We start from the raw sequence: 7,623 nt of genomic DNA on the forward strand, positions 1-7,623 counted from the left end.
CTAAACATCATTCTAATGTGTCAGCTACTCTCTCTCTCTCTCATTGCTGACTTTCTAGTGTAAAAAAACACCATTTCTCACTTGGTCTACTGCAACAGCTCCCCATCCTTCCTAGCTTCCTATTTTCCCTATTTTTCTCATTCTCTCCAGTTCGTTCATAGAGTGGCCAATGAGGTGTTTTCTAAAGTAAACTGGATTCTTTTATATCCCTGTTTTAAAAACTCTTCATGTAAAATGTCCTATAATTATAATGTTTTCAAGATTCATTCTTCACACCATTCCTTTTTATGACTGAATAATATTCTACTATATAATTAGACCCCATTTTACTTATCCATTCATCTGTAGATGGACATTTAGATTGTTTACATCTTTTGGCTATTTTAAATAGAGCTGGTTATGAATATTTGTGTACATCATACTCAGGGAAAGAAGCCAGACATAAAAGGCCACACTATATGATTCTACTTATGCAAGGTATACAGAATAGGTAAATCTATAGAGAAGGAAAGTAGACTAATAGATTCCAGGGGCATGGGGGATGAGGAACAGAGAGAAACTGCTTTGTGGGTGTGAGGTTTGCCTTCCAGGTGATGAAAAAGTTCTGAAACTAGCTAATAGAGATAGCTGGACCACATCACGAATGCACATTAACTAGTGATTCGCACACTTTAAAACAGTTGCAAATGGTAGATTTCATGTTCTGTGTATTTCACCACCATAAATTCTATTACAGAGATGGTCGAACAACTTCTGTGCACTTTTTTTTTCTTTTCAGTGTTCCAGAATTCATTGGTTATGCCCCACACCCAGTGCTTCTGTGCACTTTAAATGCATGAATTTTATAGTGTGTAAGTTATATTCCGATAAGGCTTTTAAAAAATGGGGGAGGTTAGCTAGAGGCTGTGATTGTCAGTTGACCTGTGAGTTGGACCCCAGCAATCAGAGGCTCTTCACCCTCTTGCCTGTCCTGGGAGTGTGGCTTCCACTTGGCTTTGCCACTCCCAGATGCTGCCTCAAGGACATGGCCTTGAGATGGCAATGTGGTGCTAGGACTGAATACATGACTGAACCCAGTTAAGGCCTCTCTGTGAGTTTTGTTGATTTGGTGGGCAAGTGTGGAGACCTACTGGACTTGAAGGTGCTCAAGGCAAGCCCTGTAGGTTCTAGCTCTGCCTGTTTCTTCAGTCTCTTCTTGCCCACTGTGTATGGAGACCAGTTTCAGATTGCACCCACCATTCCCCGAAGGAACTTGCAAATCCACAAAGCTCTTCATATAATTTCCATTTTACTTTAGCCAGATTCCAAATTTCTCATCTTGGATAACCTGACTCCTTTGGAGCTGTCCTCATGGGGAGTCCTTCTCTTCCAATTAAGTCACATCCAGACATTTTTACCTTCTTTTAGTTCCTACAACACACTGTTACTTCCTTACTCAGCCCCTCTGTACTTGCCATTCCCTCTGCATGGAATACCATCCTTCTCTTCTCTCCCATAGCTGAATTCTTCTCATTGTTTACATTTTAGTTTACATTCTACCTCCACAGAGTTCCCCTCACCCTATACAAGTAGCTCTCATGTTCTGCCTTCTGAGCTCACAGTCATTCAATGTGTTCTGTCCTGACTCCTAGTCCATTTCATCTATACCTCATCCCAATTTATTTATAATAACTGATTTATTTGTTTACCTGCTTCACATCTATTGCGACCCCACTGGAGTGTAAGCCCCATAAGAGTGGGGAAGGTGTCTACTTCATCTACCACTAACAGTGTCTGGTACACAGTCATTGTTTACAAAACATGTATTGAGTGCTTTGGTGAGTGCTGTGAAGTGTGTAAACCTGGCGATTCACAGACCTGTACCCCTGGGGATAAAAATATATGTTTATAAAAAATACACTTGATCTTAGCCAAAAGGCCGAGAAGCAATATATGTTTATAAAAAATAAAAAATTTAAAAAAAAAAAGAAAAACAACAACAACAACAAAAAAAGTCATGTGGTATTACTAACTTAGAAATACATTGTGTGATCATGAGTAAGCCCAAAGCACAATAACTGAAATCAATAGATCCTGCAGAAGACTAAGTTTAGCCTGTGGCCTAAGTATCTTTCCTTCCAAATGATTTTTGTTAAACAAAGAAAAAATTGGTTAATTTTACATATTTCACCTAATTGGCTTGTAGGTAAAATTCAGATGAGAATAAAAATGGTCAAGAACAAGCTTAAAAGAGTACAAACTGAAGGTAGAAACTTAATAGATGGGAATGACCAAGAAATGGAAAAACTGTTTTAAGAATTATTGAACACACTTAATTAAAGGTAAAAAGCAAAAAAAAAAAAAAAATGTATTGAGCAAAATATTCAATTATTATTGCATGCTTCTTACTGGTCTGCATTGGAAGTTCACATTTCTATAGACTCTCAGAATAAAGGTAATTGAGACACTTATGTGGAGAATTCTTATTCTGCTTGATCCATACAGAACTCCAACAACTGTTTTTTTTTAAGAGACGAATGAATGGGGACGCCTGGGTGGCTCAGTTGGTTAAGCAGCTGCCTTCGGCTCAGGTCATGATCCCAGCGTCCTGGGATCAAGTCCCACATCGGGCTCCTTGCTCCGCAGGGAGCCTGCTTCTCCCTCTGACTCTGCCTTCCACTCTGTCTGCCTGTGCTCGCTCTCACTCTCTCTCTCTTACAAATAAATAAATAAAATCTTTAAAAAAAAATGAAAAAAAAAAAAAAAAAGAGACGAATGAATGAATAAATTAACATTGAAATGTATGCTGAGTATCTTAGGTTTTTAAATTTTAAATATAAAATATATCTTAAGAGTAATACTTTTTATTTTAATTTACTTTCTTAATATTTGAAAAATTTATTCTCCATATATTTTCACTGTGTATTATAAATAATCATAGATGTAATCACTGCTTTCAACCTAAGTCAAGTTTCATATGGCCAAGCTTTGTAACTACTTAAATTATGGAGATAAGGTAAATTTTAATTTTGTTATTTTTACAATTAGATTAATTTACAGTTAGACTAATTATAATTGGGCTAATTATAAAAATGGCTAGGTATAAAGATAAATGGATTATAATAACTATCAGCCATTTTCTAGGTATGTGGGAAACCCCTTAGTTTCTCTGTGACTCACTGTTTTCATCTAGTTTAAGCAAAGATTGGGTTAACCGAATGTTACATTCTCTTTGAGTTCCTTTTTCACACAGAAATTCCTTCTACAGATCTGCTCATTGGTTGCCATTCACTCTATTTCATTCTGCCACTTCTATAAAAATAAATTTTAAAATGAGCCACCAGACCATATTTCAATTCTAATGGGATTTATACTTTTGTTTGTACAATTCCTTGTTTATTACTAGTTTAAATTGTTTTTTAAAAAGTTATCTACCAAATCACACTGATATCTTAATACAGCTGGTTGTCTAGCAGTCCCTGCCATTTCATTTTGCAAGGAGAGATACAGTTCAAATTGAGCCTGGGAATTTATACACACCGGTAATTAGTTGAGCCTTGTAAATTGCAGAATTTCTCTCCTTGTAAGGCATCTCAGAGATTTTGTGTCAGGACATGAAACAATATAATATGTCAAGATTTGGGAAAATATATGCCAAACTGTGATGGCTTATTTGAAAACACAGCTGGTTGGGGAAGAAAAAGCAGGAAAATTATAGGGTGCAAGTAATACATGTAGTGTGTTTGGAATGTCTCTAAAGATACCCATACAGTCTGCAGATTTTCCTTCCTGTGGGTAAGTTTAAGATGAAGCAGCCAGGAATATTTGGTAGTATTGCTCCATTACTTTGGGAACTAATTAATGACAGAAAAGAAAAATAGGAGAACTTCTTGGAAGTGACAAAACAAATATAAATTATCATGAGTAGATTGAAAACATTGATCAAAAGTATTGGAAAAATTCATGTCGGTGCTATCCCTCAGATATGCATTGTCTTTTCTTTCTTTATTTATTTATTTTCCTTTCTAAGCTTTATTATTCTAGCCATGCTGCATTTTAAGGAGGCTTTATGATTGTATCTGTTAGCAGAGTTCGTGTCTTTTCTCCAAACAGCATTACTTGGGTAAAGCATGCAAAGCCATGTAAAACCTTGTCTAGTTATTTCATGTTTGTGAGACCCTTCCCTCATGTGACTGCAGGCTCTCTCGGACAACAGTGGGTGCCTTGTGCAAAGATAAATACTTACTGCTTCTTGTCTGATTAATTCAGTTTCACAGATATTCATTCTGTGTCCCAGCACAGGCTTCTACAAACCATAAGTGACTCTTAATCTCACAAAACAAACTGAGGGTTGCCGGGGGGAGGGGGTTTGGGAGAAGGGGGTGGGATTATGGACATTGGGGAGGGTATGTGATTTGGTGAGTGCTGTGAAGTGTGTAAACCTGGTGATTCACAGACCTGTACCCCTGGGGATAAAAATATATGTTTATAAAAAATAAAAAATTTAAAAAAGAAAAAAAAAATTAGGCATAGACACAGATGTTTCTGTCTCAAAAGGGTACCTCAGTGCTCTTCCACATTAGATAACACTTGCCTATTTTTAAATCTTATCATATAAAGTGGAAACACTGGGTTTTGAAGGTCTATGGGGTAGTGCTGGAATGCATATGTGAGAAACAACCTGGTGCTATTACAGCTTCCTGGGAAGGAGGTTAGAATAGACCTATCTGCATATGGGCAGGGGCTGGGCTTTAAGAAAACGAAAAACCTAGTAGCCAAGAGCCCCAGGGAGAACTGAAAAATCAGTGGAGTATTTTAGTATCTTCATTAATAAAGACACAGATTTTACTACACTGCTTTACCAATCATATTAACAAAACCAACTTTTTAATCCATTAGTGATGAAAGCTAAGCAATGCTGAGAAATCCTTATCCTATGTGGGCAGAAAGTAAATATATTGATCACTGTTATATTCTGGATTCTGGGTAAAGCATGTCACATAAACATTGTCATTTTAGTCTTGTAACACACTTAGAGTGATAAGTTTTATTCCCTCATTTTACATAAGGTGGAACTTGGGCTCAAAGACACAAAATGTCTGTTTCAATGTCATAGAACAAAAAAGTAGCTGAGACCTTAGTAAAGATGTTCTATGGGACCTTCTTTCCTGGTTCTCTTTGGTATCATGTACAGTACTATGGAACGGAGTGGTATGTGTTAATATTCCTACAACAAATTGTTAAATATAGCTTAGAGAAATGTACATTATTCTATATTTTTAGCTAGTGTGCTTACTGAAATTTTAACAGTTGCTACATAAAAATAGTGAATGCCATTATGTTTTCCTCCAGCAGAAAAACAATGAAGAAAAACTATACAATTTAATTTTACATTTGAAGTAAAGGCTAATCACAGTAGCCCATAAAGTTATTCTCTGGAAAGTTGTTCTGTAAAACAAATGTTACTGATTTTAATTAGAGTACATGTATGCACAATTTCACATTTAATGCTGAAACGGGAAATTAAAGAATTCAATCTCATTGGCCTTAAGTCAATTCAGAATGAAAAAGTAACTTCTCACTTCAGAGCTTATGCAATAAACACAGCTTTAAAGTTCTGTCTTTGAATATTAGGCCAGTCATTTTTAAAAATTATTTAGAAGTTTCCATTTTTCACCATGGTACCTTCTATCTATACTCCTCTTCCTCTGCCATTTTTTTTCCTGCCAGGAAGCAATGCCAGTGTGAAAATAGAAAGTTTTCAAAGGGCCAGACACAAAGGCAATAAGAAGAAGCTCTCAAAAGGGTACCTTGTAAAGGTTTTCGTTGTAAAGATGTTTTTGAGTAATTTTCGTTTCTCGGTAGCTGCATCACCTCATTCATAATGCACACTGCATTTTACTCTAATTCCCTTTCTCTCCAATAACCACTACAGAGCACATTCCTGCTTAGCTTTCATCAACAATGGATTGGGTTACCTAGGAGAGCTGCTTGTACTCAAATGACCTAAAATAAAATGTAATGGAAATATAATAAAAGTTAGTTAAGTATCCTAATGATCGAGTCTCTCATCTTTGGTATATGCTGGATAAACTGATCCATCAAGGAATAGAAAGAAAACATAGCACCTCTTTGGAGAGAGACATTTAATTACTCTACAGTGCCTGCAGGAAAAAGTGCACATTTCTCCCGAAGTGCTCTTTCGGGTCCTCCATTACTTACATCAGATTCACTTCTCTATGGGATTTGCACCCCCATAGTCAACAAGCTAGGACTACAGACTGGGTCAGAGTAGGTCAGGAGTGTTAACAGTGGAGTGGAGCTTCAAGGGTATTTTTGTTTTTGTTTTTTTTGACGTGTTGTTCTTTGTTTTGTTTTGTTTTGTTGTTGTTGTTTCTGTTTGTATGTTGGTTTTTGAAAGTAGAGGCTGAGCACAGGACAAAGAAAGTTTGGAGCAATCTTCCTCAGAAGGCTGTGGTGTGGAAACACCAGGCTGAGAGAGTGAATAAATGAAAGTATTGGGAAGCTTGAAAATAAAGCTGAAGTTGGAAACCACTTATGAAGTAGTCAGTTGGTCTATCACACGGAAAGATTTAGGACAGGAATTACACTTTCTGTGCATTTCACAAGTCTGTTTTCTCTCTCTCGTTCATGAAAGAATCTGTCCACTGCTCATACAGCCATTCTCCATGGAGGTCAGATGCTGCAACTCACCTCTCTGCTCTGAACATCGATGGCTTAGATTTCTTGCAAGAAAGTTTTAGTGATGATTAATCCTTCAGTGTGTGTGTGTGTGAGTACATGTGTGCGCATGTGTACTCACACATACACCAGATAATGACTATGTTTCTTTCACTGTTGAAGGAATCTTGTTAAATATAGAAGTCCAGGTTTTTCTTTTCTTTTGTTTTGTATTTATACTGCTTTTTCTTCTCTGAGAATACTAAGCCTGTGGTTTGGTGGCTGTAATTAATTGTGGAAAGCTCTTGGCCAATATTATTTCAAGTATTGCTTCCACTCAATTCTTTCTTCTTCTTCTCTCATATTTTAATTATGTGCCTATTACACCTTTTGAAATTCTCCCACAGTTCTTGGGAAGTTTCTATTGAACTATCTTCAAGATGTCTGACACTTGTTTCCAGTATATCCAATATACTGATGAGCCCTCAAAGGCCTTCTTCAGTTATGTTTCAGGCTTTTTCCCCTAACATTTTGATTCTTTGTTACAATTTCTGTCTCTCTGTTTATATTACCTGTATGTTTTTGAAAGTTGTCTACTCTTTTTCCTTTTAGAGTTCTGAATGTATTAATCATAGTTAATTAAAATTTTGCCTGATAATTTAAAAATCTGTATTATATCTGAGTATAGTCCTCTTTTTTTTTCATTTCATTTTATTTCTTTTCAGTGTTCTGGCATTAATTGTTTATGCACCATACCCAGTGTTCTATGCAATACGTGCCCTCCATAATACCTACCACCAGGCTCACCCATCCCTCCACCCCACTCCCCTCCAAAACCCTCAGTTTGTTTCTCAGAGTCCACAGTCTCATGGTTTGTCTCCCCCTCCAATTTCCCCCAAATCACTTCTTCCAACTCCCAATGTCCTCTGTGTTACTCCTTATGCTCCACAAGTAGGTGAAACC

At 36.7% G+C, this 7,623-nt stretch overlaps 1 pseudogene; it reads right to left on the bottom strand.

The window, feature by feature from the left end:
- Window positions 1-1,782: 1,782 nt before the first annotated feature.
- On the bottom strand, window positions 1,783-1,930 carry LOC132014635 (U2 spliceosomal RNA; annotated as a pseudogene).
- Window positions 1,931-7,623: the final 5,693 nt, after the last annotated feature.

The sequence above is a fragment of the Mustela nigripes genome, chromosome 3, assembly GCF_022355385.1.
Source record: "Mustela nigripes isolate SB6536 chromosome 3, MUSNIG.SB6536, whole genome shotgun sequence".
NCBI lineage: Eukaryota > Metazoa > Chordata > Mammalia > Carnivora > Mustelidae > Mustela > Mustela nigripes.